This window comes from Temnothorax curvispinosus, unplaced genomic scaffold (assembly GCF_003070985.1).
Source record: "Temnothorax curvispinosus isolate PA1 unplaced genomic scaffold, ASM307098v1 QBEX01009881.1, whole genome shotgun sequence".
Taxonomy (NCBI): domain Eukaryota; kingdom Metazoa; phylum Arthropoda; class Insecta; order Hymenoptera; family Formicidae; genus Temnothorax; species Temnothorax curvispinosus.
The window spans coordinates 1-9,058 of record NW_020219661.1 but is presented as its reverse complement, the minus strand read 5'-3'; the positions used below and the strand labels follow the sequence as shown (position 1 = coordinate 9,058).

The following is a 9,058-nucleotide window of genomic DNA, read 5'->3' as shown; positions in this document are numbered from 1 at the left end:
CAAAGAAGATAAGTACACTATAATTTAGTGCTAATTAAGTGCTCTAAAAAAAACGATAAAATATTGACAGATTATAACATTTATTTAAATATACCATTATATATTGAACACAGTACCGTCGCGGTCGACACAAACATTTAAAAAGATTGCTGCATGAATATATTCGTTACTAAAATGATCGAAAACATATATTTCCCAAATCTGAGTTCATTGCTAACAGTAAAACAATTACAATAATTAACTTAGACCAGCCGTTGGCGCTGAGCACTAAGTTCCGTCATCTGATCGTCTACGAATTTGTTGCTCGCATGATTATAGTATTAAAATAATTCTCAGACATTGTACTTTAAAAGAATTACACGATTCGAATTTAGTGTTAGCTGCTTAGTGTTGAAATTAATTATATGTTGAAATTAATAAAAATCGAAAACGCTATAAGTTTGTCTGTGGGTCTGTTTTTTAGCTGCACTGGAGAAGGTATTAATTATAATTAATGACTGTGTGTGTACATACATACATACATACGGCTGTAAAATGGAACAGAGAATAGTTTAATATTAATATATACACAGTAAAAAATCGTGCGTCCAAATGTTAAAATTTTCTTGTGTTACAAAGATTTGACTATTATTTCAATGTAAAATTAACATACAACAGCTATGTTATTATTTTCGTAACATTTTCATGTGTTAAATTAATGTCAACGTGATAACTTAACACTTTATGTATGTCATTTAGAAATTAAATATTATTTTGAGTTCTTTTAACATAATTATTTCAAAAAATCAACACGTCTTAAAGTTATTTTAACATAAACAAAAGTTAAAGTAAATCTTCAAATAATCGTAAACTTTGACATACAAAATAATCAAATTTACTACAATCAAATGTTCAAAACAACATTTCTTTTAAGTTGAAGTAACTATTGTTTATTCAAATATGTTATATCGACATTTTTTACAAGTTATTTTTACATTATACTTAAAGTAAAAGAACAAATATAAATGTAAAATATAGTGTCAATAAATTAACATTTCTAATTTGTCAACGAGTAACACACGATGAATAAGTTATTTTAACTCAAAATTTAGAGTGAATTTTCTGGGACATTTAAAAAATGTTACGATTACCATTTTATTTTTTACTGTGTAAAATTTATTAACATATGTAATTCAATAAGTAATACAACACATTTTTTTCTCATTTAAGGTTTGTTTTATTTTAATTTTAAAACTGCAGTTTTAAAACTGCAATAAAACAAATCTTGAATGAAAAAAAAATGTGTTGCATTACTTATTGAAAGCCCCTCGAATGAAACTCATGATTTTAACAACTGAATTATTCGTTTAGATTACCAAAGAACGACGAGAAAAGGAAAAAGTGGTTAGAATCATTAAATTTAAGTAATTATAATGTACTAAAATCTGGTCCTGTGTGTTTCGCTCATTTTCAAGAAGTGGACTATGATACAACTAATATTTGTCGAACAAATTTGCTCAAAGCAAATGCTATTCCATTTGTAAGTTAAAAATAAAATTTTATTCTTATTAGCAATTATTAGCCAATTTTATCGTACAGTGCTTATATGCGCTCATATGCCTGGACACACCGAAAATTGTTTGCGTTGCGGAAATTTGCTTCGTTTCTTTCTAAGAGGGACAGTTAGAAAGAGACGAAGAGTGAGTTTTCAAAACGCATCCAATTTTCGGTGTCCAAGCATTAATGAGCGCAACTGTACAATAATAAGATAATTCATGCAGATTTTCCATGTTTTAGTTATCTGAAAAATACGCTTGCAAAACAATATACCTACAGGCAGAAAAATATGTGACAAAAATGTACAATGCTCACTGTACAATGTATGATGAAGCTGGTTAGTATTGAAATTGATTAAATTTATATACATTAAAAATAATTTTTAGCAAACTAGCATGGTTTTTAAAGTAGTTGTATCGCGTCAGTATTAGTAAAAAATAATGGTCACACTGCAATACGATAATGTACAGAAAACTCTACTTATCTGTGTAAAACTTTTGACTGAGCTTGTACTGTTTTTACTCGCGTCAGTATTTACGTATTTAAAGTATTTAAAGCGCGACAACTATCCTATGTAGTAACTAACACATACATGCACGATTTAGGTTGCGTTCCGCGTGCTAATGTCGGTAACGCAAAGTTATTGATTTTTCGTTATGTGAGCGAGCGAGAAGATATAAGAGTGAGCGAGATGACAATAAAAGCGAGCGAGACAGTAATTGGAGTGAGCGAGATGAGAATAACACATGCAGAAGCCGCAGAAGGCTCGGGGGTGGGAATCTGATCGAGGATCGAGCATCGGTCTTTTCCTTGCGCGCCGTTGTTCTTATCTCGCTCATTCCTGTTACTTAGGCCAGTCATATTAGACATCGAACCTTCCAATTACTTTTTTCAGGTTGCAACCACCATGAATCGCTTTGATTTAAGGTGCTGTAAGTGGGATTAATTTTGCTTCGCATAATTCTTCTTTAGTTTGTAGCTATGTAAGCAAAAATTTCGTCCACAACAAGATGCATACGATAAAATTCGTCTCAAATAAATTCTAAGGCCTGAAAACAGCGAAAAACTAAGAGTAGGGGAGACCGGCTAAGCCGACAGTGGGGCGAACTTGACACTAAGCTTTTTGCCAATTTAAATCTATTGTAGAAACTTGCCTTTGCTACTGTAAATGCGTCTTTATGTGCCAGTATTATCAACGGAATTTGGTAACATTCTGAGTTATAGTGTAATTTTTAACGCAACGTAAGTGTTTTTGATAGTGAAAAGTAATTTTTCTGATCTCTCGAAAATGTCTACTCTTTCATCGAACTTTACTCTTGCGAATCTACCGGTAAGTGATTTTGATGAGAAATTCGATGCTTTATACGAATCCGATAATAATTTTTGCATATTTTTAAAATTTATATATTTTTGGAGTAACAAAAGTAAAAAACGACGTTCGGGGCTAAGTCGACACGACGCCACCGGGGCAAAGACGACACTAACCTAAAGTGACATTATCGCAAAAAAGGTCACTGTTTTGTCCGATTCCGATGACGATTTAAGGAACATCTGTTGCGTGTGTTCGGAAAACATTTCATTAGCTTCTAATAACAAACAATGCATCTTATGCAACCGTATGGCTCATGACGAATGTGTGCGCACATCTGATCGCGAGTTTACGTGTATAAATTGTTTTTCAGACAGTTCAGAAAAAAATAATTAAAAGTTTAATCTTTTTTTTCTCATTATTTTAAATAATTGTTTACTTTATTCCGACTTTTTGTTTCTAATACACAATGTCTTTTTATTTGATAAACAATGTATTTTTATTTTTAAACAATAAAAAAATAAGTTCTAGATCAAATTGTATCGATTAAACAAAGTGTTGAGTTTGCCCCGGCGGGGTGTCGAGTTCGCCCCGTCATTTTTCAATTTGAAAATTTGTCTTCGCGTCACTTTTCCTTTCCTGGCGGCAAAACAAAGCGACGTACAGCAAAACTTCCTGAATCAATTTTGTACCTAAAGAAACACTCTTTAAATTGTATATATCATTGAATTTGCCTAAAAATTTTAATTAAATATTAAAAATTGCCTTTGAAAAAGTAGTGTCGGCTTAGCCCCGGTCTCCCCTAGTCCAAAAAATCAAAATTTTTTGCTTACATAGCTACAAACTAAAGAAAAAAGGTCTAAAAAATCGGTTACACCCTGAAAAGTATTCTTCGTAGTTCTCAGATGATGTGTGATTTTTTGGGAATTTTTAATTCCATTTTAAATGACTGAAAAAAATCACCGACGCAACATCAAAAAACGATGAAATCGAGGGTTTTCGAGATCCGAGTCTCGGACTTTGACGGCGCGTGCAAGCTAAACGACTGACTTGACAATAAATGTTGTTTAGATCATTATTGTAGATAATTTTACGCTCTACAAAAATGGTACGTATAGTTAGTTACCCTATCTTGCTTAGTTTTCAAGATATTTGAGAAAAAATAAAAAAAATCGCGTTTTTTGTTGATAATATTGTTAATTACTTTTTAATGCGCATTAATTATGCGAAGCAAAATTACTCCCACTTACAGCACCTTAAATCAAAGCGATTCATGGTGGTTGCAACCTGAAAAGAGTGATTGGAAGGTTACCCCCCTAAATTAGTCTAATATGACTGGCCTATACTGTCCTACTCGCTCTTATTGACGACTCGCTTGCTTTTATACTTTCTCGCTCGTTCACATAACAGCTGTGTTTTAAGATCGACACGCTTTAGAAATTATCACATTAAACATTTTTTATATACACCGGGATACACAATACACATGTATAAATTTCTCAATTATATTATAATAAACGATTTAGAACAACGAATCGAGAATAATTTTATTCAATGCAACTCGCTATAACTGTTACTCATTATTACTTATAGTACTACTGTGACACTTATACATTATACTGTTTATATGTTGCATCCAGTCGTCCACCGGTCATATTTTTTCTAACGCGACGATGTATGTACACGCAATTTTTTTTTTTTTTAAGCAGGGAGGGGAAAATGCCTGACGCACACCCGCGTCCGGCGGGGTAGTGTGTGGTTTGCACCCACTGAAAACCCCTCCCTTTCATTCTACAATAAGATTTCTAACAATATAAATAGTTAATACATTAATATCTTTGAAAAACAAATATATATATGTATATTATTTGGAAATAACTAATTTTTTAAGGCTATGCTATATAAACTATTTATATTTAGCTGATGTGCAATTTAAACATAGAACGCATTTTTTAAAAAATTTATCAAAAAACAGAAAAAAGATTTAAACTTAGAAGTTTTATTTCAATACTTTTGTGTTGCTGTTAATGAGCATGACGTAAAGACCACACTCACAGTTGAAATAATTGCATAAATCGTCGACTAACAGGTTTCATCACGGGGAAATATACATAAATGTAGGTTTCCTTTAATAAAAATGTCAGTTGTATTTTTGACGTCTTTTTTTCTCATATTTATATTTTACGACGTTTGTTATTGCGAATGGTTTATGAAAATTATTGATATATAGTACGTGTGTACGATACTTTTTAGTTTTAGTAGTACTTTTAGTATAGTAGTCCTTTTAACAGTTTAGTTATTATAGTTGTAGAATAATAACGTGCGCAACACTTAATATGCTTATGTTAATAGCAGCATGTAATAAATCTAAATGTACTTTTTTAAATCTTTATTATAATTTGCATTTTATTACGCATCATTGATAACAAAAAAATGCATGATTTTACAATTTTGTAGCATAATCACATATTACAACTTTTTATATATTTTGTGACAAGACCTGCTAGAGTCTACGATTTATCCAATTATTTCAACTGTGATTGTGGTCTTCACGTCATGCTCATTAACAGTAACACAAAGTATTGAAATAAAACTTTTAAGTTTAAATCTTTTTTCTGCGTTTTTTGATAAATTTTTTTAAAAATGCGTTCTATGTTTAATAAATAGTTTATATAGCATAGCCTTAAAAATGTAGTTATTTTTAAATAATATACATATATATATTTTTTCAAAGATATTAATGTATTAAATCTATTTATATTGTTAGAAATCTTAATATTGTAGAATAAAGGAGAGGGATTTTTAGTGGGTGCAAACCCCACACTACCCCGCCCGGCCGCCGACGCAGGTGTGCGTCAGGCATTTTCTCCTCCCTGCTTAAAAAAAAAATGCGTGTACATACATGGCTTGCCAGACTTAACAACAGGGCCAATGCTTGGCCCGATATATGGTACCCGATAATTGGCCGATACTTGGCATTCTATAGTGGACCATGCTTGGCGAATGATTGGGTGCCATTCAGATAAAGGAACTGTACATTTTGCTATGGCGCTAATGTTTGGCCCGACATATGGTGACCAATGATTGGCCAATACTTGGCTTACTGTATTCGCCCATGCTTGGCATTAAGCGTGTTAAGGAGGTTGGTTGCCGTCTAGTATCCAGATCATCCGATAGATGGCATCCGATGAGATCCGTTTCTCAAATTTAAAATATGATGAACGATGTTATAAGAATGATGACGGAACTGCACATTGCATAACTTGTATATAAGTTTCGTGGCATACACTTTTATAATAAAGCGTGGCACACTTTTGGATTAATGTGACGTTAATATAACTTTATTTTAGTAAATATTGTAATATCTTTATTTTTCAAGACTGCACACTACAAACACAAGTGTGCTACTTTTACACATTTTAAGCGCTTTTTATCGCGGTTTTCTTTTTCCAGACCTCGAATTTACCAGAAATTTATATTTTATAATAGATTAGCCATTAATGGTCAAATATTGGCAGGACAGATTAACCATTAATGGCCCATGATTGGTTACTACGTTTGGCCCATGATTGTTACCCATTGCTGGACCGAAGTTATCATTCCAGAGAAGTCCCACTGCTGGGCCAGTCATGGCTGCCATTATCACGCCAATATTGGTGACTTGGCGACCAGTTTTGGGCCAGAATAGGACCATTAGTAAAACCCTATATGGGTCGTCGCGTTAGAAAAAATAGGACCGATGGACGACTGGATGCAACATATAAACAGTATAATGTATAAGTGTCACAGTAGTAAATACTATAAGTAATAGTGAGTAACAGTTATAGCGAGTTGCATTGAATAAAATTATTCTCGATTCGTTGTCGTAAATCGTTTATTATAATATAATTGAGAAATTTATACATGTGTATTGTGTATCTCGGTGTATATAAAAAAATGTTTAATGTGATAATTTCTAAAGCGTGTCGATCTTAAAACACAGCTGTTACGTGAACGAGCGAGAAGGTATAAGAGCAAGCGAGTCGTCAATAAGAGCGAGTAGAACAGTAACAGGAGGAGCGAGATAAGAACAACGGCGCACAAGGATAAGACCGATGCTCGATCCTTGATCAGATTCCCACCCCCGAGCCTTCTGCATGTGTTATTCTCATATTGCTCACTCCAATTACTGTCTCGCTCGCTCTTATTGTCATCTCGCTCACTCTTATACCTTCTCGCTCGCTCACATAATGAAAAATCAATAACTTTGCGTTACCGACATTAGCATGGAACGCAACCTGAATCGTGCACGTATGTGTTACCCCGTGGCCCAAACGTGGACGTTGGCTACGTAGTTCATGTGTACGTTTTGGCTGCGTTCGGGGAGCGCGTTATTTTATTAGCGCTATTGCATCATTCTATCTTTATCGCTCAGGTGTAAAACAAGGATAGAATAAGCAAATAGCGCTAATAGCGCGTTCCCTTTACGTCGATCCCATGAGGGCGTATCGCGTTCGCGGATTACCTAAAACCGGGCCGTGCAGTCGTCTCTCATTCTTCTCTGGTATAACTTGATTAATAATGTAATAATTTATAATTCTATATATATTTAATCTAGAAAATTAAGTTTCTCTAACTTTCTTTTATTAAAATTATTAAACTACAGGTATCAGATTATGAAGCATTTCCACGCACGACGCAAGAGCTTGGAGAGCATCTCACATATCCAATCATCTGGAAGAGATATATATATATGCTACAAGGCAAAAAGATGCCTGGGTTTTAGGTAACTATATTTTTATATAATTTGTTCTTAATTATTTCAGTTTTGGCAATTTAAAAAACATATTTTAAACAGTATATGGTTTTTCTAGGAGATAGTGCACATCTTCTACTACTATATCTGATGACACCTAAGCTACATGTTCGTTGATTGCGCTCCAAAAGGTGGTGATGAGTTATAGTTGTGAATATTCTCGAACTTCGTAATTTATGCGTAGTATAAATTTCAGTACCTCTTGCGGTATAAAAATCGAGATACTGAACTTCAAAGTTTCAACTTTTACTAAATTTTGGTAAAAATTGAAAGGCTCAGTATCTCGATTTTTACACCGCAAGAGGTATTAAATAATGAATACCACGCATAAAACACACCTAAATTAACGTATATTCACAGTTTCAAGAAAATCTATAGTATTTCGATTTTCTCTAGTATTATGTCTATAGTATTATATATTATTTTTACAATATATTAATATTCTTTATTTTATGTAAAGCCGTTTTAGACTTGTATACTGGAATTGGTTACAAAACAAAAAATTAAAATACTTTGAAAAAAATATATAATATTATATATGTATAATGTAAAAAATATAAAATTGTTATAAATATATTTTTATGTTAGTCCAAATTTTTATAAATAATGTTTTGAAAAGCGTCACATTTGAACGTAAACGAAACGCCATCTCATTGGCTCGCGGACTTGTGACGTCACCACGACAAAACTCGATGACATCTCCATAAGAGAAACAGTGTCAGTGTTAAATAATATTGTTTTAGAAGACGATATATCATATCAATACAAAGTAAAAAATGGTTGATTCGGGCTTTGTGAAAGGTAATTCCAATAATTTACCAAAAGTAGACATGTTTATGGTATGTAAATATGTGAAAAATAATGACAACTTTAATGCTGCTCTGTTGAGGTCCGCAATGCAAAAATGAACGTATAAGTTTTTAACATAAGAAAATTTATTAAAATTTGATTATATTTATCTTTTATACAATATTGTTAATATGTCTTACACATTTATTTGTTGTTATTTTTGTTTTTCTCGACAAAACTATGGAGATTCCGCAATAGGTTATGTTTGTGTAAAAAGAGAAAATTTTATGTACAGTTGAAGCCAAAGTTCGTCCTGAACACCGAGTTCGAAATAAAGCATATTCTATTATTGTAATAGTTAATGAAGAAAATGAATCAATTGTTAATGTGGAATGTCAAGATTGTGCTGTTTCAAGTGGTAGGCTTAATCTATAAATCTATGATTTTGTATATAAGTTTACTTAATGTGTATTATAACAAATATTAATTAACTTATATAATTTATTTTACTATAGATGGTTGCAAGCACGCCGCAATAACTTTTTTGATGTGGATTCACAGACGTTCTGAAAATCCATCTCCTACAGATGTACAATGCTACTGGAAAAAACCTGTATTAGCAAATGTTG

The 9,058-nt window shown here is 32.4% G+C and overlaps 1 long non-coding RNA gene across 1 annotated transcript; it reads left to right on the top strand.

Annotated features, from left to right (window-relative positions):
- Positions 1–425: 425 nt before the first annotated feature.
- Positions 426–7,813, top strand: LOC112459490. Its single transcript, XR_003041328.1, has 5 exons — positions 426–477; positions 1,351–1,519; positions 1,777–1,873; positions 7,491–7,610; positions 7,699–7,813. It is a non-coding gene; the product is annotated as an uncharacterized LOC112459490 (long non-coding RNA).
- Positions 7,814–9,058: the final 1,245 nt, after the last annotated feature.